A 24633-nucleotide genomic window follows, 5' to 3' on the forward strand; every position below is an offset into this window, starting at 1 on the left:
CAGCTCAGTCCTGTCTTAGGCCTGTCCACGTCTGTACCTCATCCAAGATTATCTGCTACCTTGAGTCTCTGCCATGCCTTCCTGTGGAGATGGACTGTCCTCTGAAGATGGGCCAAAATAAACCTCCCCTCCTTTAAGGTGTGTCTTTAAGGTCAGATACTTTGTCACAGCCACAAGAAAAGTAACTAAAGTCACAGCAAAAATAACTTTATAATTCTTAAGAAAAAAACAAAAGCAGAAACAAAATAACCAAAACAAAACCCTAGCTTCTTAAGATGAAACACCTTCCTATTGGAAAGGACAGACTAAATGTTGAGTTTAAGCTGTGGTAAGGTCTGAGAGAATGTTCTTGGGGGTGGCTGCTATAGAGGCAGTGCCCAAGTTGTTGGGGGGGGGGGGAGGAAAAGGCAGACAATCAAGAAATAGCACCTTGTTGGCGAGGCCATTGCTTCTCCAAAGTGGATTTGTATAGAGAGGTCCCAGGAGAACCTTGTTAAGATGTTGATAATTTCAAACAGAAGCCTGTCGGGGTAGTGGTGGGGACGCGGCGTATTCTGCAAGCTCCTAGTTGGTGTTACCGTTGTTCCTGTGAGGACCGCGTGTAAGGGGCTAAGGCATTAAACTGTATTTTTGTTTCTTTCTGTGCGTGTTCCCCTTTAAATGTCTGCAGGAACACTGAGGGCGAGGCCTCCCAAGGGCATCAGCTGCCTTTGGGGAGTTTAGGAAGTGAAGCAGCGCCCTCTTGAGGCCATCAGGCGGAGGTGCTGGGGAGGAGGTCTGCGGAATCAAGCCAGGTAGCCATGTCCTAAGCCAAAGGATCTTCTCAGCTCGTTTTCTTAAACGGGCCTCATCATGGAAAGACATGAATCTTGGGAAACAGCTTCAGAAAAATTTTTGCGAGCTTTTGCTGCTGCTGCTGCTGCTGCTGGTGGTGGTGAGTTTTTTCTCCATTTCTTACAAATCAGTAGAATGTGTTTATTGCCATATAAATCTAATTTCCCTCTACAGTAAATTTCTACCTTAGCAGGATGCAATTGGTCTAAGCAGTGTGCTCATGGGAGTATGCCCTCCCTCGCTTGATGGGGACTACCTGCCTATCCCATCCCCCAATTCCGAGATTCCACCTCCTCCCCACTTCTTCATCTCCCCTGGCTCCTCTGTCTTGACTTTGCCCATAGCCTAGCAGAACTCTCTTGCCTTTGGTCTCTGCTATGGGTGGTCCAAGGTCAAGCATGGCGAATGCAACATTCCAACCACACCACTCTGGAGAGACCGTTCTCTTTCATAGTCCTGTCTGTCCTCCTTTGGTTCAGTTCCATTTTCCTGGCTAGACACCATCCCTCACTGGACTCCCTCGCCGCCCATGCTATCCCTTCCAAGACCTTGCCCCTTCTGGAGACTGTGTTTTCTGCCTTCTGACTCAGTTCCACCCTCCTGGCCAGGCCACACCCTATTTGCTAGGCTCTGCTGCCTTAGCTAGATCACTCCCTTCCGGATATACCTCGCCTTCCTGGGCAGACCTGGTTAGACTCCTCCCTCCTGGATAAATACACAGGCACACAGTTAACCCCCACCTCTGGTTTTCTTCCCTACAGCTTCCTGGTGGAGGAGTTTGGCCGAGGCAGGGATTCAAAGCGATCCCTCAGGGTCATGCTTCCCAGTTGTTTATGGGTCTCCTTGAGAGCAACGGTTCTCACACTGGCGAGGTTCTCTAAAGAGGCAAGTGTTCTCCGAGCCCATCCTGATGGCATAGATTTCGGGCCACCCCAGTTCTGCAGAATGCATGTCTGGGAATCTGCACTGCCACTCCGTTTACAGGCAGGCTTGAGAAGCGCAGCTGTGGCTAGCCTAGGACCCAGCCCAGACCCCCGTGGCCATTAGGGACTTCTCCAGTCCAGTCTCCCCCATCGGCACCCAGCTGACTGCTGCCTCTTTTCTCACTTAGAAGATTGAGGCCATCTGTTGCGAGCTTCCTGCATTTCCTGCCCCCATCCTTGACATTCTCCACATTTCCCAGTCTGCCTCCTTCTCCTTTCTTAGAAAATAAACATCTTCCCATGGCTGGATTTCTACCCTCCTTGACCATGGAACGATGGAACGTTGACCCCCTCCTTGATTCTTTCTCTGTACATTTTGGTCTTTTTCTCACCAATGGATTTTTCATTTTCTCTTTTTTTCAATAAAAAAAAAATTGCCTTATGTCTTTTCTAAATCACAAAACATCTCTCAGCAAGTTGGCTTCTTCCTCAAGCTGCCAGCTCTCCTCCCACTTCCTTCACGAGAGCATCTCATCTCTGCATGGGTCTCAGCCTAGCACTTCCCCTTTCTGATCTCACAGGGTGCCAGGTCAATGCTGTGCAAAACCCCTGCCAAGAGCCTGGTTCAGTGCCCTGAGCCACTAAGCTAGAAATCGGACTGGCAACGCTGAAGACTAGATTCCAGTTTTGTCCTCAGACTGGGTACCTCCTGAGTTTTGCTTTCTCAGACATTGCTGCTCAGATCCAAGGCTACATCCTTAGAACCTCCTTACAAGCACATGGCATTTAACCACCATCTGTGTATCTGTCAGCTTTCCATTACCATCACAGAGCACCCGAGCTGATGAATTTATAACAAGCAGAAGGTTACGTTGGTCCATGATTTCAGTCCATCGTCACTTGGTTTTGCTGAACTCAAGCATGTGCATGCTGATGAAGCTGCTGGGCTCCAGGAAGCAAAAACCAAACCAAACCAAACCAAACCAAACCAAACCAAACCAGCAACCACCTAAAAGCTAATATCCTCATGCAAGAGCTTAACTGCCTATCAGGATCCACCTCTTAAAGATTTCACCACTTTCAAGTATTACCTTAAGCTGGGGGCCAAGCTTCCAATACAGCAGCCTTTTAAAGGGTGACACACAGCTAAGCCACAGCAACATGAAGACCTAAAGGAAGCCTAAAGAGAATGGATAAAGTGACTGTTACACATGGTCATGAGAGATGCTGAGCTCTACGAGAGAGTTTCTTTGCACAGACTTTGTGTAAGGACTACCAGGAGCTAAGGGACATTGACACAGATTCCACGTGTGGACAGGGCCCAAACCTGGTGTGTCCCAATCTGTATCTGCCAGCCTTGGCAGACGGTTTTTATTTATTGACCAAGCCAGCTCAGTCAGTCAACCGGGTCTCAAGGGACGGAGTGAGGATTGAAAAGAAAAAGACAATCAGACATTATAACGTGACTCCAATCAGACAACATTATAACGTGATTCCAATCAGACAACATTATAACGTGATTCCAATTAGACAACATTGTAGCATGACTCCAACCAGTGCTGAGGCTAAAGCGGGTTTATCTTTCTCCAGCCTGCTTTTATACCGTTCTAAGCACATGCAAAGAATAAGATCAACTATAAGTCGAGGAACAAACAAAGCAATAAACAAAGTCTCATGATCACTGTTTCAAGGGGGCTTATCAGGATCACCAAAATATCTGAGCCCTCTTCTATGTCCTGTCCCAATGTCAAATTCCTGCCAAGTTTCTAGAAGCAGCCCAAGTTTCTAGAAGCAGCCCAAAAGCTCTCCTTCCTTCCCTCCCTCCCTCCCTCCCTCCCTCCCTCCCTCCCTCCCTCTCTCTCTCTCTCTCTCTCTCTCTCTCTCTCTTCTTTCTTTCTTTCTTTCTTTCTTTCTTTCTTTCTTTCTTTCTTTCTTTCTTTCTTTCTTTCTTTCTTTCTTTCCCAGAGACTGAGTCTCACTGTGTAGACTGACTGGGCCTGGTGCTTGTGAGCCAGCCTGGCCTTGAACCCGTAGAGATCCACCTGCCTCAGCCTCCCAAGGGCGAGGGTCAGCACAACTAGCTTAGCGATCAGCAGTTCTTGAAGGGGAGATGGGCTCTCTGTGCTGCTCACTCACTATACCTGAGGTTTGGCTTTCCTCTCCTACATTCTGCCTGATGATGAGCGAGCGTCTTTGAGGTTTGTAGGACACAGAATGAGAAATGAACTAGGAAATCCACATTCACAGACTCCTTGCTTATTCCAATCAGAATTGCAAATAAAAGCCAGGACGGCCCAGGGCCTTGATCTTACCCATGATGGTTCATACTTTCTTCCAGATGAGCTTCTTTTATAGTTCTCTCACTATGATCTATAGGGTGTGGCTGAGAGAATTCTTTATGATAAAGACCCTTTAATTGAAGTCAGATTCTAGGATGAGAATAAGCAGAAAGGAAGATTGTCTGATTGGTAATTCAATTATAATGTGGTGGTTTCAGACTAGACCATTGGGACAGGCAGACCCAGGAGTCTCTTCTGTCATTTCACAGGCATCCTGTGGAACCTCTGGTTAATGAAGAACAGGTCAAAGAGAAGCCTAAGAGAAGAAGAACCTTGGCTTTGGAGGGTAGCTGAAAAATATCACTAAATAACCACCTCAAAAGAATTATGGTTCTTCTGGTGCCCGTAGCATCACTTTACTTGGGAAAGGCAGCACAGAGCCATTGGACAGGCTCTTACCCCCATCTCAAATCTCTATGAGTTTAAACACCAAGTTGCATTCAGTATACTTTATGGCTTGTCTTTTTTGTGTCTGTGGTGTCTAGCACAATTCTTACTCACATTAAAGCACAACAAATGTTATTGATTAATTCTAGAAAGCTATTTATTTTTGTGAATCTGCTGTTTTAATGAAAAGGATATTTTAAGAACATATGGAAAAATTCACAGCCTGTTTGAAATACAGAGACAGACCAACTTAGAGTTGAGTGGACAAATGCTAGGTGACACATTTCCTAAGGAGACTCAAGACAAATGTCTACTTACCCCAAGACAGAACCCAAAACAGAGCAAAGCAATGGTGTAACCAACGCTCAACTTGGTGAACCAATGAATTCATTAGGCTTACTTAGAGTAGAATAATGAGAGGTGACTCACAGGGGCAGGGAGTAGCTCAAAAGAAGCTGCATCATCAAAAAGACAACTCTAGCCTAGGTGTAGACTCAGAAGAGCTATATCTCCACAGCATTTTCCATGATGTACAGGCATTAATAGGCCTGAAAATCTTCTCAATATAGTTCTCCTGATTTGAGATTCTCCTCTCCCAGCCATTGCTTATTGTCAGGAAGAGTTCTGTGTATCTTGTTGATTTCAGGAACTTCTTGAGACTTGTGAGTTGTTTTATGACACCTTTACCCCAAGCCCCTGTGCCCTACAAGAATTTTCCTTCAGGGATGGGATATTTAAATTTAGAGAAAATTGCTAAACAAGATGCTCAAATCTAATGATTTAGAATTTTAGGTAGACAAGATGTACTTACATATGTGTTTAATGTACACATGTGTTTAATGTGTTTAATGAAGATTCTTCCTAATGACCAAGCACCGTCTCTTCTTGCCCTGGTCCAGGAAGCATTGTCCATCATGCCCTCTGCAGGCTTTGTGTTGTGAGTCAGGAAATCCCCTGAGCTTGTTAACCTTGATTCTGAGGTGTCAAGGGGTCTACCAATCCAGATATGCTTTTTGGTTTGTTTTATTTTTTTGAGAAAGGATCTTTTTTTGTAGACCTGGCTGTCTTGGAACTCTTGGTTTCAAACTCACAGAGATCCACCTGCCTCTGTCTCCCCATTACTGGAATTAAAGGCATTGAGCCACCATGCTCAGATTTGCTCTTAATTACAATGGATGTGGAGACATCGTGCTAGCCCAAAGTTTAAGCTGTGCAGAAAGGAGAGCATTTCTTGCTGTGTGATATCTCCCTGATTGCTCTTACCAGGGCCCCTTTGAGGATAGGACATGGAAGACAGGCTTCCATCCTAAAATTCGTCTGATCCCTTTACTGATAACTCCAGACCCAAAGACTCCACCAAGTCACATGACTCCAGAGGCAGGTATGTTTGTCTTTGCTTTGAACTTTAAGGCTCCACATAAACACCCTTCAGTGTTGTCTAATGTACAGAAGGGGTCAGTGTTCCCAGGTGTGGGGTCTGCTGCTGGCAGGAACAAATAAGGTGTTCCAGGTACTGGACTTCCTAACTTGGGATCGGGAGTGTGAGGCTTTTCATGCTCATACAAATACCCTCCATCTTTCCCAGAATGTATGACTTTTATTTACTGCCTTGACATATTGGGGTGTTTCCAAGGGTTTCTATTTGGTACTATGATGGGCCTTACATCACGGCCAATGGAACTGATGCTAAAGCTACCAAACTCCTGAGTATACTTATTACAATTGTGCACTTGGAATCCAAATTTGTCTATCACATACTACTGAATTCAATAGCCACATTTATGAGCAGGACATTAGCCATGATTCTATCTGGTGTGTGGCTTTGGGCATTCACTCTTATGTCGGGGGAGGGGAGCATAATGACACTTAAGAGCCTCACTGACCACTAATCTAGGGATTGACTGGCTTTTCTGGTGTCCTGAGCAAATGTCCAACTTTTCCCTTCTGAGTGACGATTATCATAGGCCCGCCTGCGTTCTCTACAAGGTGATCCACTGAAGCCCCCACTCCCTAGGACCCGTGAATGGGACTTTACTTGAGAACAGTCTTTGCAGCTCTAAGTGAAGAGAAGGTCATCAGGGAGGATCGTGTTTCAGTTTGACTTGTGTCCTTGCAAAATGGTTAAATATGGGCAGGAAGCCACGTGGGCTGCACGAGGCAAGTCCTGAGTGGGCATTTTAGGAGAATGGAAAACATGGGCCCGTCTTCTTTCCAGGGCCAAGGCACAAATGCACTATGACCTTTTTACCCAGGACTTTCAGATAAACATTCTTAGCATCGTCTAGAGCTGGTGGTCTCCAAATGAAATGTTACTTTCAAGGAGAAGCTAGGTCTCTTGTCTGGTCTCGCCTCCAAAAAAACTCATTGTTGAGAATCCTAAGGCTTTTCCAAGGCTTAACTGGCTGCTATGTTTAAAGAGTATATTCCATGACTTCCGGGTATTCTGTTAGGACTTTATTATCCAAACAGTACATCATAAAAACTCGGGGCCCATTGGGAAGGCATTCATTTCCTTGATTTAGGAAAGTAAAGGGTGGAGGCTTTGGTAACAGAGGTGACCGAGCGAGGGCAAGAAGTTGAATGCGCATGCGTAGAAACAGAGTGGGTGGGGAGGTGGATGGGTGTGGAGGATGTTGCGACAGGCGAAAAGGCGTGTGTTCCTCCGCGGTTCCCATGGGGTCGTGGATCTGGTTGAGGAGGAGAAGGCCATAAATATGACTTCATGGCCTCCAAACCCTTCTGGTTCTAGTAGTTAAAGGAGGGTGAAAGGATGAAGGGAACATTTTCCCACCCCCACTCCCCAGCCCCCCCCCCCCCCCCCAATCAGAATTGTCTGGGACATCTCTGGGTAGAGTGGAAATCCATCCTTTCTGAAGCAGCCTGGAGTCTACTAAGATAGATTTGCACTCACACACAAACACATATGAACATACATGTGCGCACACATCAATGTTTGCAGTGGTATTCGCACAAGTGGGGTTGTGAAGAGGGTAGAAAGTTCTAGAACTCTTAAAGCTCTACGCTGTTTTGTGAATTAAAGTCAATGTGCTGATACACAAGGTCTGATAAAGACAGTATTTCATTGTCTTATTTAAGACCTTCCTTCTTCCTTTTTTTCCTCCCCTCTCCCTCCCTCTCTCATCCCTTTCTTCTTTCCATCCTGTTCCTTCCTTGAGCAGATCTCACTGGCTGGATCCTCCAGATTCCACTCTGCCTTAGCTGTGCAAGAGCTGGGTGCAGAATCCAGCAAAGCCGGGGCATGCTAGCAGTGACCGTTGCTGGGATTTGAAGACAACATGGATGGTTCATTAATATTTTTCATGCTCAGAAAGTCTTCCAAGGCCTATTGTGATGGCTTACTCCCTAGAAATGACCTCACACGAGATAGGACAAAGATACAGAATGCAGCTGCCTAGCGTTCACAGTGGAGGATCATTAGTGCTTTAGATGTTATACAATGATGGAAAGAAGGTGGCTGCCATTTGAAGGTGGCTGCTTTTCAAATGGTCCTCACGACCAGTACAGTTTGCTCTTCTCAAATGGTCTCCATGACTGGCACAGTTGTACCAAATATCCACCTCATACTTCCCACCCTCCTTGAACCTGTCTTGGGGCCTGTAAAAGATGGTTTCTGCTTTATCAGAGGGCCTCTATGAACACAACAAGGGCCCCTCTGATAGATGAGGGGTAGCCATGCTTCCAGAAACACCTTCTCAATGACCTGAAACAGCACATGACAGTTTAACAGCAGAGTGTGCCTTATACCTTGGCCTTTGGATTCCCTACACAACTCCACCATGTGTGTGTCAAATGATCATAAGCAGACGTGTAGGGATCTCTGTCACAGTGTCTGCTATGGTTTGTATATGCTTGGCCCAGGGAGTGGCACTATGAGAAGGTGTAGCCCTGCTGGAGTAGGTATGGTCTTGGAGTAGGTGTGTCACTGTGGGTGTGGATTTTAAGACCCTCATCATAGTTTCCTGGAAGCCAGTATTCTGCTAGCAGTCTTCGGATGAAGATGTAGAACTCTCAGCTTCTCCTGCACTATACCTGCCTAGATGCTGCTATGTTGCTGCCTTAATGATAATGGACGGAACCTCTGAACCTGTAAGCCAGCTCCAATTAAATGTTGTCCTTATAAGAGTTGCCTTGGTCATGGTGTCTGCTCACAGCAGTAAAACCCTAACCAAGACAGTGTCCCAAACAGTCTTTACTCTTCACAGTAGCCTACAACTGTAGAAAGGGCCATACAAGTTGAAATTGTGGGGAACAATTTTACAAAGCAGCAAAGAAAATTACGAGTGACCTCATGAAATCTAAAATGAAGATGATATCACTGTTCAGAAAATTTGCTAAAATAAAAATCCTCTTACTAGTGGTTGTGAATATAAATGGAAATTCAAAAGCAGCCAATTTAATCTTTAATTACATTAGAGACATTGAAAAAATTGTGACCCTGCCCCAGGCTCACTTTAGATCTCATAATAACATATTCACTTGCAGAGCTCAGCTTCAGTTACGTCATCAAGACCCCTACCAAGTCTCTTGACCCTTAGGTTGTATGCTGCATGAGAACGCTTAGAAATGTAGCGTAGAGATACCCAAATGGCTGCCTTGCTCACATTCCCTTCACTGGGGAAAACGACGGTTGGACTTAAAGTCTATAGAGAAGAATTGTACAGAGGATCAAGAATATGTGGTAATATCCTCCCCCCGCCCCCATTACCTTCTCACCTCTTCAACAGTGTCTCTCACTATGCGACCCAGGCTGAGCCTGGGCTCTCAGTCCTTCTGCCTCAGGTCATAAGCTGGGATCACAAGAGTGATCTTGCCTAGGAAAAAATTAATATTTATCTAGAGTCAAAGATACACATGTATGTCTGGAGTATCCAATGCACAACCAGACACTTGATTATAGAGTATGCATTTAGAATCTACAATGGATAGCTGGGATCTGTCTCTATAGCCTCAAAAATGGAGCAAGAACTGGTAATAAATCTCTTATCTGAGCTAGCAGACACAGGAGAAGAAACTGATAGATCCATCTATACTCTGGATTTTTTTTTTTCACTCTTAGAATTTTCCATAGGCAAGGCAGTTGCCCTTAATCTATATTGGTAATAGTTTAGAACTCTAATTGGAGAATTTTATCCAGTTCTTACTAATGTATATTTTTCACACATATTAATGGAGTGCTATTTCAGTGCGTAACACAGTGTGACTTAGATGATTTGGGTCATTACCATTTCTCTGTCTATAAACGTCTCTCTCCTAGATCTTCAACTGTGTAACAGTGCATGGTGAGCTATGGTCGCATCATGCTGTTCTCTACAACACCAGGACTCACTCCCTCTCTACAGCCCTGCTTGGTTATTCTTCTATTTCTTTGTGAAGCTTTTTATTGGGAATAACCTGAACAGCACCTTCCCCTCACCATAAAACCCATGGTACAGGCCAAACACCATTTCTGTGGTGTGGTGAGTTGTCATGCTCTTCTAAGTTTGGGTAAGTCATGCTATTCTCAACGCCACGAAATAGCCCCAGAGCTCCTTTAATGTGAACTGCCATCACAGCATCTTTAAACTGTGTCCTCTGGCTTCATCTCAGAATCTCTCAATAGACAGCAGCAGCTTCGCTCGTGGGGCCAGCAACTCCTTCTGGAATTCCATTTATAGTTCACTTACAGCATGATCATTTTTCTTTGTGGCCACAATTCTTCCTCTAGATTACCCTCTGTTTTTAAAGCCTCACATGGGTTTGCCATTAGGAGCCACGAAGGGAATATACTCTACCATTTGCTGCCTGTGCATGAACTGAACACTGGCTGGTCATCAACAGATTTTGAAGGAAGCGACATGATTGGTCACTGACCATGGCTCACACCTATTCTTTACTGATTCGTGGCTCAGTTGTGTAGCGGAATTTGTGACTGCTCTTGGCTAACATGACTTCCCATCTGGTCTCTCACTGGTTCCTGATATGTCTCAGCATGGCCTATCCTTGGTACCTGAGCATCTCTGGTGTCTCTCTCCAAGCTTCCTCTTTTTAGTAGCTTGTCACTTACATCTGGCTCACAGGTCACCTTTTCCACGACATCATTTTAACATAATTATTACCCCTTCAAAGTCACAAACAGTCACCTTCTGGAGCAGGAATCTACATATGAAATTTGGAGGTGGTACAGGTCATGCTAAGGAGACAGGGCACACACATTTCAAGATGAATTAAGATAACTTAGGAGGTGTGGAAGAAAAGGAAAACATAGGTAGAATTAAGAAATACAGTCACTTGCAGAATTGGTTAGAGTTACTTGTTTCAGGTACTTCCCCCAAGTCACCTCACTCCTACAATACCAGCAGCACTTGGAAGACTGGTGCAGGGGATTGACATAAATTCAAGGCCAATCTGGTTTACTTGGTGAGTTCTAGGCCACCCAGGGCTTCTAATGAGATTCTGTTCCCTCCCCTCCCAGAAGGGGGTGTCTATGGATCATACTTAATATGAAGTAATTGAAGTGGCTGGTAAATACAGAGGAAGAAACAGCTCTGCTGTTTTTCTAAGGCATATATAAATATACGTAGTAAAATAAGATTTTGTTTGGGGTTTCTAAACATGAGTTCTGAGGCCCAACCACAACAGCCAGCAGTTGAAACTCTTGCCCCCTGCCCCCTCCAAAAGTCAAGTTTAAAAAGAGCTCCTTAATTGCTGCTTGCAAAACAGTCCTCCCAGTGGGAAGTCGGCCTTCCCTTCTTGGTGCTGTGACCCTGTGGGCTGTCTGGGAGCAGTGTCACACTCCACTGTCATGATTGATTCTCTCTGGCTGCACATAAAACACTGACTGGGAAAGGATGGGAACAAAAGGAAATTGCCAGAAACGTGAGCCAGGATTGGTTTTCTTGATGGAGGTTTGAAGTGTTAATCAGATTTCTGTCACGGAGACAAAATACCTGACAGAAGATACAGCTTTTCTACGGATTTATGTCTGTCTTTTGATTTTTTTTTTTTGACAAAGTCTTATTAATTGTCCAAGCTGGCCTTGAACTCACTTTGTCGAGGAGCTGGCCTTGCTTGATGTTTGGCTCTTTCTGGCTTACTTCCTAAGCAGCTGTGGTTGCAGGTCTGGAGAGTCTGCCTTCGCTGAGATAAGCATCCTCCAAGGAGGAAGGTTTGTTCTGGCTCGGAGGTTGAAGTCTGTGGTCATTGGGCTTCATTGTTTTTAAGCCCGTGGGAGGCCATGATAAGGAGGCCACTCAACTCCTGACAGCCAAGAAGGGGAAGAGGAAGGGAGAGGGAGGGGAGGAGGAGAGAAGATGGGAGCTGAGGAGAAGGTAGAGAAGGAGGAGGAAAGGGAGGAGGAGGAGGAGGAGGAGGGAGAGGAAGGAGAGGAGGAGGAGGAGAGAGGACTCAGCTAGTGGTCCCAGTACCCCACCTATCGAGAGCACATTCTCCAAACCTCACTTTTACTCTACCTACCTTTCAAAAGTTTTTAAATCTTTACAACCTTGCAAAAAGGACTCAAGTTACAAACAAAAACCCTTAACACACCAGACTCCCGGGGAGACTTTTAAGATCCAAACTCTAGTGTCTATCTCTTATTGTCTAAGATTTGAGTCTTATCTCAGTCACAGGTTGGGAATGCATTTGACTGAGTTGCCTTTACCACCGGAGTCCTGCAGCCTCTGTTACCCCAGGAGAAAAGCCTGAGAGGCCCCATGTTGCACGTGTTCATTCTGGAAAAAGGAACCAAAAGGGTCTGGGGACAGGAGCCGAGGGATGAAGGCCCCTTTCCTCACCCCGCAGGCTGGTGATGCTACTGGTACATTGCAAATGGTTGCTATAAATTCCCAGATGTCTCCAGACTTTCCTCAGTGGCTATATGACAAGACATTTATGCCTCTGCTTCTGTCACTCCTGCTCCCTGTACCCCCTTCCTGAGTTTGACTCTCTGTCTACTTTGGGGTAAATCCTAGCACAGGCAGACCAGGCAGGCCTGAGTCCTGAGTCTTTGGGCTCTCTAAATAGTAGAAAGATGTAATGGGATATTGTGGGGGGCACCAAAAAAAGATACAGATGCCCAAAGGGAAAGGATGCTGCTGCCACAGTGGAGAAATAAACCAACGTGGACTAAAAATAGCACCGGGTTGAGGGTGGGGGGAGGAGGAGAGAATGGCCCACTATATTTTTAAACTGTTTTAACAGTGCAGAGAAGTGGCAAAACACCAGTCTCTGAGGAATATGGTTTGCTAAAGGGTGGGGCTGGGAGTTTGCCCACAATTATGCCCTAATGGTATTTTGCACTCCCTCTACATTCCATCCGTCAGTACAGGCAAAACGGCCTTCCTCCCACATTCTTCTACAACACACTTGTAAAGGAAGCGAGCGAGCCTGTAGCTCCCATTGCTGGGATGGGAAACCAAGGCAAAATGACTGGTTGATCTGCCAAAGCCATAAGAGAAAGTCTTGCTGAGTTTGGGGTTACGCTTTGGGCTTCCCACTCTCTGTGGCTGTGGCTTTGGCCTGGCCCCACCTTTTTACTGGATGTGACTCCAGGGCAGACAGTTTGCTAGGTTCCTGGAAGGCCGAGGTTTGCATTTGCACGAGCCTTGTAGTGGACTGGGACATTTCACAAGACAGGAGGAGAAAGCTGCAGCTGGTGTGTCTAAGAAAGGGAGGGGAGAGGAAATCTGAGAGCAAGCTGCACTGGGGTGGGGTGGCTTGAGTCCCTGCCTTCTGTCTTCCCGTGACTGGACTTGCCTCTGCCCACGAAGAGCCTGCATCTCCTGCAGTGGCAGCATTGGACGGGGCTGAGTCTTGTCCAAATATTGTTCTTCAAAACACCACACTGTTCTTGGTCAAATGCAAAAGATAGTGAGGAGAGCAATACTAAGCCTGCCCCCAATGTTAAGATGCGGTTTTCTCTGCATACTGGGGGGAAAAGAAAGAAGAACTATCAAGACAGTTAGTGCCCAACTGTGAAGCTCTGGGCACCTGACAAAGGCGAGCTTCAGCTACAGGCTTCTGCGTCTTGCAAGGTTCTATTTTAATTTCAGCCTCCAGGTGGATGCTTGGCACTGCACTTTGAGTGTGGGGAAGGTGGCTGAACCACAATGCTCTTGGCATGTATCAGTGGCATTTACATGCCTCGCTTACCCCTTCTGACAGTCCTGGGAGGCACGTATTACACCCACCCATCCTTTACAGATGAGCCATGAGGAGTTTAGCAAGGTAAGGTAAGCTGAGTGTCTCTAGGCAGCCCCACCCTAGCCTGTGCAGTTTCCACCTCTGTGGAGAGAAGCCTCCCTGGGCTTCTGAACCTTGGCTGTTTCGTTAGCTTCCTGCACAGCTGACTCAGCCTGCCTGTGAGCCAGAGATATCCTGGAGAGTCCTGGGCATGGTAATCTCAAATCATGGGTTTGTCCCTGGGTTTCCCCACCCTTTTTGTTACGGGAGACAGGTTTTGTTTGCTTCCTAGAGTTTGTCTTTGGGTAACTGTCAATGTACTCAGCTGGAGCAAAGCAGGCAAGAGAGAAGCAACTGTTGAATGTGAGCGCTCAGTTTATTGATGGCAGGAGGGATTCCTTCACAGCCTGAGGACTCCACACTGCTGCCGGCCTGGGATTCTGTGTTGCATAGCTGTAGATGCTGTTGGTCCTCTGGAGATGGTAAAGCTTCAAGAACTGGTGCCACGGGTTTGTTTGTAAGGAAATCCTGAAGACTGACGTGTAGCTCTCCATCTTTGAATTTATAATCCCACCTGTGGCTTCAGAGTTCTGGGATCACTCCTGTGGATCACATTAACCCAAGGCAACGCCCACCTTAAAAATCTCCAGGAAGTTCCCACTGGCTGGTAGACAGAACAACAGTGTCTGGAAAGAGACATGAATCACATGATCTCAAAGTGATTCAACAGCGTTAGATTATGAATAGAAAGGGGGCTTAGGTCTGTCCCGCCCCATTTGTTTACCTACATTTCCTCTTTGTATAGGCAGCGTGGTGCAGAATTTAAAAATATTATAATCAAGGTCTCTACATGATTATTTTGTGCATGTGTTATGCATGAGTGTGTGTGGGCACACCACAGAGCATGTGTGCAGAAGGCTCCTATCTGTCCATCACAAGAGGTGGGGAATCAAAGCAAGATCACCAGGCTTGGGAGCAAACAACATCCTCTGTTGAGCCACCTTGTTGTAGTCTCCAATAAGGTGAAAAGAAGAATTCTAAGCACTAGGGAATCCATGTGATGTGCCTGGCTCCGTATCAATATTTCCCCTTCCTCGAACCCTCGTGAGATAAGATCTCCTATATAGACAGCGCTTTAGGTTCCGTGGAATGTGGTAAGATCTGTGCCTTATGTTTCAATAATTATCAATCTGTTTTTAATGTATTTGTGGAAAAATATGGGAGCCATCTTGCCATTAAGCTATTTTTGAAATCTTGTGGAAATCTGCCAATGGTTCTGCGAGCTAGCTATGAAACACTTGCACATGAGAGGGAATTAATTGTCAGGATGTGTCTCTGGTTGCCTCTGTGGGAAAGTCTTTGTTAAGCTAGTATTATTCTAGAGCCCAGATAAGTACACAAGCAGGTAAAAAAAAAAAAATAGGGATAGGAACAATTAAAATATTCCCACTGCAAAATGTGCAATTTAAGAGAGGATATTGGCATAGTATTTTTGCATTGTGTTTTATTTCTCAGATAGGGTTTCTCTGTGTAGCCCTGATTGTCCTGGAACTTGCTTTATAGACCAGTCTGGCCTTGAACTCACAGAGATCTGTCTGCCTCTGCCTCACGAGTGCTGGGATTAAAGGCATGAGCCACCAGTATGTTTTATGTTCTTAAGAGGTCTTGCTTTGCAAGCTAGGCTGACCTGGAATCAATTCATGATGCTCACCCATCAGCCTCCAGAGGATTGGGCTGAGGGGCTTGCGCCACTACACAGGGCTTGGTATGACTTCCATGTGAACACTTTTTGTTCGGGAGGCTGGCCCATTCGCTCGCATGTTGAGTGGCTTGTAATTCGCAATCCATACTTCCTTTAGCTCTCTTGACTTGCCCCATAGGTACCATTATGTGCTAACTTTATCATTGGTGCTATGTATGTATGTATGTGTACTATATTTGCTTTTAGAAAAAACAGTATTCCATCATAACAGTATTCCCACCAGGACCTTATCCCACAAGCCTTAGCTCCCAAGCAAGTGAAACCTGAGCCTAAAGAAACATCAGTACCTGCTGCCCCTATGATGAACTTTGGTTTCAGTCGTGATCCAGAGGACAACGGATGTTCCCCATAGGCCTTCCAGTCCTTTGATCTGCGCTGCCATTTTGAGCATGGCCACCGAGTTGTCGCCCGCTGCTGTCTCTGGGCTAGTGGTATATTGTCTGGGCTCTGAGGGAACCCAAGTTCAAGAAAGCAGGATGCAAAGAGCCTCCAGTTTCTGGGAAATGGCGTTAAAGCAGAGACCTTCCTAACAGGTGCTTTCTGACCTGGGGCGTGGCACCTGGGGCGTCTTGTTCAAGCATCTCCTCTCCAGATCCCCATGACTTTCTGGCTTTCATGAGCTGTCCCCTTCACATCCATGGGCCCCACACCCTTCCCCCATCAATTCTCTCTGCTTTCCCCAGTCTTCTATAGCTCCCGGTCTGGGTCTTGGCAGTAGATGCTGCATACCTTGAAGGGAAAAAGCATCAATTTTCTTGTTTGTTTGTTTGTTTTCCTGGACTGGTGGCTCCACTTTACGGGATTCAGCCAGAAGAAGGAGGAGGAGGAGGAGGAGGAGGAGGAGGAGGAGGAGGAGGAGGAGGAGGAGGAGAAGGAGAAGAAAATGACCTCGTTTTCAAGAAAATGCTTGTAAGTGGATATCAGTAAGGGGTGCAAACTTAATTACACCCAGAAAGACAAAGATTACAGATGATCTTATTTGTGGAGCCTAGATTTTATAGCAGTAGACACAATTGTGACTGCATGTATTACTTGAAGAAGAAGCAAAACCGACTAGGGCTAAGCGGGGGCAACAGTGGGAGGAGGGGAAGGAAAAGACAAAGCGGTACGTGGGGATACATGGGGATTCGTGGGGACCATGGTCAAAATACATTGCAGACTGCTGTGGGAGCCACTGCGATGTATTATGAATATACACCAACACTCCTCTACACAACACCCCTCGGTCCTCAGCAATAGATTGGGCTTCTCTGAATCTTCCGTCTTGTCCCTCCAATCCTCATCAGTTCTGTAGCCGCTCTGCATGTGGCTCAGTTTCCCCACATGCACAAGGCTTTCCCTCTAGCACAGAGACTCTTTTTTTCCCTGGGCTTTTGAGGGGGGGTGTCCTGGGATCACACTCACTCTTGAGTCTCCTTGTTCTAAAAACCACATTCCATACCTACTTCAGAGTGCGAGGTGCAGAAGGCCACATTCACACAGGTGTTATTAAAGGACTCCAGTTTGTACCCGGACAGCTGAGCTGTTCTGCTCTGTTCCTGCCTCGTGGAGTCCGTGAAGGCAGACACACTCCTTCTCAGCTTTGGAAAACAATACAAGTTCCAGTGAGACTTCAAGGTAAGAGCCAGGTTGCCACACTGCAGAGCTTGCTAAATGATATCTACTTAGTTCACTTGCAAATGACACCCAGGACTGGTTAAAGGCCATTCCCCTAGGTAATAGGTGTGAAATCGGTGTTCATCACCAGTGGCTTTTCATTGGGTGGCTTTGGTAAATTCCTACCTCCTCGCAGACTTGGCAGGCCCTTCTTCCTGCAGTTGAAGTGTTGTTTCAATCCTTCCTTTAAACCTGAGGCTTCTGGTGCTGTGGAAATCAACACTCCTTAGTGATGCTTATCCAAGTCAGCAGGTGACTTTTCTCCGGTTACAAGAAAAGGAAAGGCTTGCTCCAGGGGAGACTGAAATCTACCCCTCACCCTCCACCCCCCCCCCCCCCCCGCCACCCCCAGGAACAGAATTTGAGAAGCTCTCCAGGGGTGCTGTGATGTATTTTCATGCAGAGAGAAGAGGGTCTCAGACATTCTTAGAAGTCCGAGCAAGTCTGGTGGGTGTGTGAGGTGGGGGAGGGACGGTATGGAATGATAGTTGATTCTGGGCTAGGGTAGGGATTCTGACTCCCCCCCCCCCCCGTGGGTGCCAATATTACAGGTGATGGAATAAGATTTTGGGCTTAAATGAATGCCCAGTAAGTTTTCAAACTAGCACTACAATTTGAATAATCTCAATGTCCTATAAGACCTATTAAGACATGAAATAAAACATTATGTAAAATAATAAAAACACAAAATGGAAATGGGTTAAACATTCTGGGAGGCACAATATTTTTCCACATATTTTATAAAGAAATCAGAAACTCAGGGGATGTAGCTTTGTGGTAGCTCACTTGCCTGCAAAGCCTGGGGACCAATTTTCAGTGAGATAACTCTCCAACAAACAAACAAAACACATCCCAGAATCAGTAGAATGTATTTTTCAAGTACAAATCTGTGTAGCAACAACAATAAAAATGCCATTTGGTAAATACCATGGTAGTAATTATTTTAGGTAGAGATTATGAAGATGCAAAAATTAGAGGGCAAACGTACGCTAAGGATCAAGACACTTACACAGTTTGTAACACTACAGCAGAGGACCTTGCTGGCCTCCATCCTAAGCAAGAGCCCAAAATGATCACTAGTAATGGCTAAGCCAGCAGTGAGAGTCTTCCAATACGATGTACAGGAACCTCATTCCCGTCCGACTCCTGCCACAACAGCTTGGCTTGAATTTAATCAAGAGAAAACCTCAGGCACACCCAAACCAAGACATAGTTCATCAAAAGATTGGTAGCACTCTTGGGAAGTGTCAAGGTCACGAGGAAAAAAAGGACCCAGCAACTTTCAAGTTTAAGAGAACTTGAGAGACACAGACAATGGATTCATTGTTTCATCCTGAGCCAGAAAAGGACACCAAGTAACATTTAAATAAGGTCTGAAAGTTAGGTAATACTAGTTCCATGTAAATGTTATTTTCTGATCTTGATTATTGCACCCTGCTTTCATCTTCATGTTCTGAGAACCTCTAAAAGGTATATATATGACTTCTTTGTATAATTACTGAAAATATTTCTGTAAGTCTGGTTTTCAAAATTGAAAGTCCAGTCATCTATGTTTCTAACTATCTGGCTTGAACATCGTTCGGTGGCCAGTTTGCGCTGCCTTCTGACGGTTTGCCAGTTCGGGACTGCCATCTCTAATTAACATGCAGGGAAATGAGGAAATGGAGTTTCCAGAGCTTTCGTTGCTTTTCCAAATCCCAAAGCCAAGTCGCTCTGGTTGTCCAGCTGCTTCCTGCCTGCAGGTGAGAAAGGAGACCGAGTATGTTCTAAACTTTCCTCAGCGTTCTTCATATACACTATCAGAGACTCTCTAAGCACGACCTAGTGCTGAGACTCAAGGATAGAGAGACTTTTTGCCTTCCACCCCCCCATTATCACTTCTTAATTTGATTATGTGATTCCCCCACCCTCACGCTTAACTTTTAATTCTGTCTGGACACTTCACTGTGGCTTCTCCAAACCTTCCCTGTCTGAGCTGCCCCACAGCTGTTCTGCAGTGTGTCAGTTAGCAATAGCCATTTCAATGCCATCTCTCAAGAAGGACGCCATGAAACCTGTGTTTGCGTGCTTAAAGACAGCTGGGTGCTGCATCTGGGCAAATATCTGGATTGAGCTGCTCGGGTCTTGGAAAGTTGTTCTCACAGCAAAAAGAATTGGTCATTCACGCAGCATCCTTCCACCCGCTCTACTTCTCGGAGTTGGGATCGCAGTAGTGGCTGGATGGGTGCTGCCCCTAGACACACCTTCCCACTAGCCCAGAGGAAGTTCGGCTTCTTTTGCTTTGCTTCCTGGACCGAACGTGTAGCTGCTGGGAAAATACTTGACAGTCAAGCCATAGTTGGGAGGATTCAACAACTGGAAAGGCACAAACATCCTTTATCTGTAGGGTGAGGTTAGTTTCTGTTTGGGCTTGTGCTTTTGAAAGGAGGAAATAGTTTTCATAAGCATCAGATTAGATGCAGGAAATGTCCACAGGACAATGAGAAGCTGCCGGAGGCCGAGCAACAAGATTTTGTCGTTGATTACTACTGCCATCTCCTGGTGGAGTTTGAGAACTACTGGGCAATGGGTTTGGCGGGTAAATTACGGAAGCTTGCTTACCTCTCCCCAGCTGTTTTACAAGTTCTTAGTGGCACGAAAGGGAAATGCCAAGAACTATTTTTTTAGATAAGAGTATTTATTGGCATCTTTCACCTATCCTTGAATGATAAATATAAGCACGAGGACTAAAACTACAGCGGGCTTCTCTTACCCTTAACTGTCTGTCAACTCTGGAGAAACCCAACGTTCCCTAAGCTAATCCTCCATGAAGCTCCCAGAGCTTGGGAACATAATAAACCCAGCCCTCTCTGTGGCTTGATAGTCTCCTAGCTCTGTGCTGGTATGGGGGTGGGGTGGGCTTTTTTCTTTCTTTCTTGTAGAGAATAGAGTTTATTTGGGGGCATGAGAAGGGGAATTGAGAAGGGAGTAGAGGCAGAGAAAGAGAGGAGGCAAAGGGAAGAGAAGAAGAGGGAGGGGAAGGGGGACAAGGAGGGGGAAGGGGGGAGGGAAGGGGAGGAGGGGGAGGAGGAGGAGGAGGAGGAGGAGGAGGAGGAGGAGAAGAAGAAGAAGAAGAAGAAGAAGAAGAAGAAGAAGAAGAAGAAGAAGAAGAAGAAGAAGAAGAAGAAGAAGAAGAAGAAGAAGAAGAAGAAAGCAGCAGTTGGCCAGGAACATGTGGAGAGAGGGGGAAGTAGGGAGAAAGGGGTCAGAGAGAGAAAAGGAGCAGAGAGGGGAGGGGTGTTTTCCGAAAGGGTATGCTTATTCTTCCTGATCACTCTCAAAACATGAATTTACACATCAAAGCATTTGGGATCAGTGGTAGGGTGCTTGGCCAGAGTGCATCCTGGAAAAGCAAAATGAAGTCAAAATGTAAGCCTGTTTGATTATGTTGTTCATGATACATTCAGTCAATATATGTATTTTCGGTGTGTCCTTGATAACTTAGAGTTATCAAGTTCTCTAGGTCTGCTGATTGGTTAGCAATGCTAAGAAGCGAGAAGACTCCTGTCTCTGCTGCTCAGTTTCCTGTGTCTATCATAGGTGAATTCTTAGTCTGTGAGCTGTTTCCTACAGTATGGATTTTAGAATAGTCCCTGGGTCAGGGATTGCTACAAAGATTAAGTCTGATGAGCACCCAAAGCCCGGAGTAGGAGGCAAATGGGAAGCACACAGCAACATTGTAAGCAGAAAGTAATGATTGGCAGTTACTGTTGCTTAACCTCCAGCCACGTGTTATCCAAAGTGGTGACAACTACCAGCTTCCTGTGGCCACTGAGAGCTTGAAATGAGGTTAGACCAAAGTGGCAGATGTTATAAATATACAACACTAGGCAGGCACTGTAAACCTGGAATCTCAGCCCTCCAGAAGTGGAAGCAGGAGGATCAGGAGTTCAAGGCCATCCTTGCCTACCAGGTGAGGTGGAGGTCAGCCTGAACTACATATATTTCACAAAATAAAACAAAGGTGCCAAAGTAAAATACAAAGTATAAACTAGCCACAGTTGTGCCTTTAGTCCTAGCACTTGACAGGCAAGGCTCTGAGTTGGAGCCCAGCTTGGTCTACAGAGCAAGTTCCAGGACAGCCAGGGTTTCAAAGAGGCGCCTTGTCTCAAAAGACCAATATATATGTTTTAAACACACACACACACACACACACACAGAGGATTCTGGTTTTTTTTTTTTTTTTTTTTTTTTTTTTAAGATTTATTTTATTTCTATGAGCACACTGTAGCTGTGTTCTGACACACCAGTAGAGGGCATCAGATCCCATTACAGATGGTTGTGAGCCACCATGTGGTTGCTGGAGATTGAACTCAGGGCCTCTGGGAGAAGCAGTCAGTGTTCTTAACCGCTGAGCCATCTCTCCAGCCCAGAATTCTGTTTTTTAAGTTTTTATAAAAGAATTATTTTTATTTTATGTGTATGATTGCTTACTTGCATGTATGTGCACTGTGTGTGTGTGTTGCCAGCAGAGGTCAGAAAAGAGCATCAAATCCCCTAGAACTGAAATTAGGAACAATTGTGAGTGACCACATGGGTGCTGGGAACAACCTGGGTCCTTCGTAAGAGTAGTGAGTGCTCTTAAAGTGCTGACTCATCTTTCCAGGTCCCAGACTGCAATTTAAAGTCTTACTACAAAACCAAAAAATGTGATATTGCTTGCCAGTCCTTTACAAAAATCTTGATTGCAACTGAAATGATAACGCTCCGAGGAGCTGGGTTAAATAAAATACACTTTGACACTTGGCATGTATTTAAAACTTTTGATTGACATATGGATTGCTCATATTCATGGATCGTATCAATACATGGGCTCAGAGTGTGATGTCATGTCTCGTGTCTACCAGCTCACAGAGTAATTATTTTTTGGGTTGAGAATATCTCAAATCCTCTCTACTAGCTGTTTTGTAATATTCATTGTCTTCTCATCCATAGTTAACCGACTGTGCTAGTCCTAATATATATTATTGACATGAATCCTAACCATTTTCTATTTTAAAAAGGAGTTACCAGAAAATTATGACTTCCATGCTTTGTGTACCAGCTTGTTGTTGGACAATTCATCCAATCAGGTGGGTGGATTAGAGGGGTAGAAGGCATGGAAATCGGGGGTAAAGCAAGCCAGGAAATCTCTGTCCACTTTACCAGTATCTTGTGGTTATCATGGAACCAGTCAAAGGAGGCAGTGGCTGCTTCTCTCGGGTGTTATGGGAATGAGCATGATGCAACCCCATAGGTACTATTGCCTGAGGTCACTGTGTGGTCACTTCAGGGAGTGACACTCTGTCCCAGGAGTTTAAAGACAGACTGAACACCTGATAATTGAGACAGATGTGCAGAATCCAAGGTAGAATCTCAGATGCAGAGTGGTGGCCTATTGTTAACTAAGAGTGATGGCAGACTGCTATCAGAGACATAAGCAGAGGAGGGATGTCATTGGGAGCAGGGCATTTGCTTCCCCAAGGCACTGCTGGTACTTAGATTCAATTCCATAGGTCATCACTTGCCAACATGTGCTAGATTCTCTATTAGAAGCTGGAGAAAGCACCATGTCTGCTTTCATGGTGCTCACTGGCTAGTGTCGAAGGCTGGGGACTAAACAGTTGCTTGTATACGATGATCACAGGCTAGAATAGAATGTGTTAGGAACTCTTGGCTGGAAGAGGACTCCATTGTGGTTTCTTCTGAGATTTCTGGGACAGTATCCAGGGACAGAAGGGCAAAGCACATCTTAGACAAGGCCACTGGTGGTGTGTGCTGGGGCTCTCAGATGCATTGTGTGCTGGGGCTCCAAAGCATTTTGTGCAGGGGCTCCCAAGTGCATTGTGTGCTGGGAGCTGCACATGGCCCAGCAATAATGCTGAGGACAAGACAGTGATGGCCGGAGGCTGGAGAGAAAAGGAGACAGGGCAAACATGGAGGGTTTAGGGGCACAGGGAACAGGTGCTTTATAGACCCTAAACAGGGGAGTGGTGTGACTACATTTGTGGTTTAAAAAGACCCTCCTGATTAGACTGTAGGGTTCTGGTGAACTCAGTTCTGGGTCTGCTCCCAAAAGGGTTATAAAGTCTGGGCGTAATGGATGTAAATCAGCCATTTGAGGACTCCAGAAAATGACGACAAGTAGTAGTAGGTGGATCAGGAAGAGGTGATTTGGAATACTGGCGAGCCGCCAGTGTGCCTCTGTTTCTTTCTCCTCTAGGACTTTCTCTAGGTTTAATTAGAGCCTCAACCCAGGAGAGGCTTCAGGACCGAGGAAGATTCAGAAGTGTGAAGAATGGGAAAGGTGTTTCTAATATTAAAAAAGAGTTGGGGAGAGTTAGTTTCTGTTCTCACTTCCTGTCTCCGTTCGGCAATCCAGTCCTGAAGCAATGCCGAGGAGGGGGCAGGAGGGGCACCACCCACAGCACCAGTTTATAGAAGTCCTGAGGAATGAGAAACATCTGGGATTGGAGGACCTGTGGTCTCCAGAGAACAGGAGAAATCCTCATGGCTGTAAAAGATACGTATGTCATTTGGCCTCAGGTGTGTGCTTGCATGAAAACACGTGCTGAAATAATGAGGTAATCGTGGCCCCACATTTCCATCTGGAGGCTGGAAAGGGTGAACCCCAGGGAACTCCCACTGTGGCTGGGAAGAGGGAAGCAGGCTAAAAAAGCTGGGTACTAACTCTTCAGTTCCTGGTGCCTAGAGCTGACTCTACGCAGACTGCTGTAGACTCTGAGAAGCGAACTGTGGGCGAGGACACAGTCCGAGACCCACACTCACTGCTGGGTAACAGGGGGCACATGTAGACACTTTGGCAACTAAGCTTTCATTGAGACCTCTAATAAATGTATCGACACTGAGGTCATATCCGTGGAAGGCAGGCCAGAGCTTTGAGCCTAGATCCAACCTGGTCTGCTGAACAAAACAGTTTGCCAAAGGTTTAAATAGTATCTAGAGGCTCGAGGCATAGCATCCAAAATATTTAATATCCAGACTTTTGTTAATATACAACTTTCCTGGTTGGGGGAGCCGGGGAACTGGAAGAAGCACTAAAGCAGACATGTTTCAGAGTCAGAATTATCTAACAAAGGTTTTAGAGCTGTGATTACCAAAAAGCTCTAAGCAGTAAGGGCAAACATCCCTAAAGTGAAGGAAAAGATAGTTTCAGCAAATAGGAGAGACTGAGGGGAAGAAGGAACCAACCGGGGGTTTTAGGAATAAAACACTATAGTAATAATTTAAAAAGCTGAATGGACTCCATAGAAACAACAGAAGCTACGTGGCAAACTTGGGCTACTTAAGAAGACCTCCTACTCAAAAGAACACGCACACACACACACACACACACACACACACACCCCAAAACACAATCCCAGTCCAAACACCAGGCTCAGTACCTTGCATAACTTGCAGTCTGTGCCTTAATGCAAAGATGTTCATCTAGACCATGCAGCTTGCTGTTCTGAGTAGAAGGGGAGAGATGCAGTGCATTCACACTCGGAGACAATGACATTGTGAAGATAGG

At 45.7% G+C, this 24633-nt stretch overlaps 1 long non-coding RNA gene across 1 annotated transcript; it reads left to right on the forward strand.

The window, feature by feature from the left end:
- The first annotated feature begins 767 nt into the window (after positions 1 to 767).
- LOC147001021 (uncharacterized) lies at positions 768 to 8763 on the forward strand. Its single transcript, XR_015045441.1, has 3 exons — positions 768 to 934; positions 5750 to 5864; positions 7663 to 8763. It is a non-coding gene; the product is annotated as an uncharacterized LOC147001021 (long non-coding RNA).
- The last annotated feature ends 15870 nt before the right edge of the window (positions 8764 to 24633 follow it).

Source organism: Mus caroli, unplaced genomic scaffold (genome assembly GCF_978045245.1).
Source record: "Mus caroli unplaced genomic scaffold, Mus_caroli_1 scaffold_15, whole genome shotgun sequence".
In the NCBI taxonomy this organism is placed as follows: domain Eukaryota; kingdom Metazoa; phylum Chordata; class Mammalia; order Rodentia; family Muridae; genus Mus; species Mus caroli.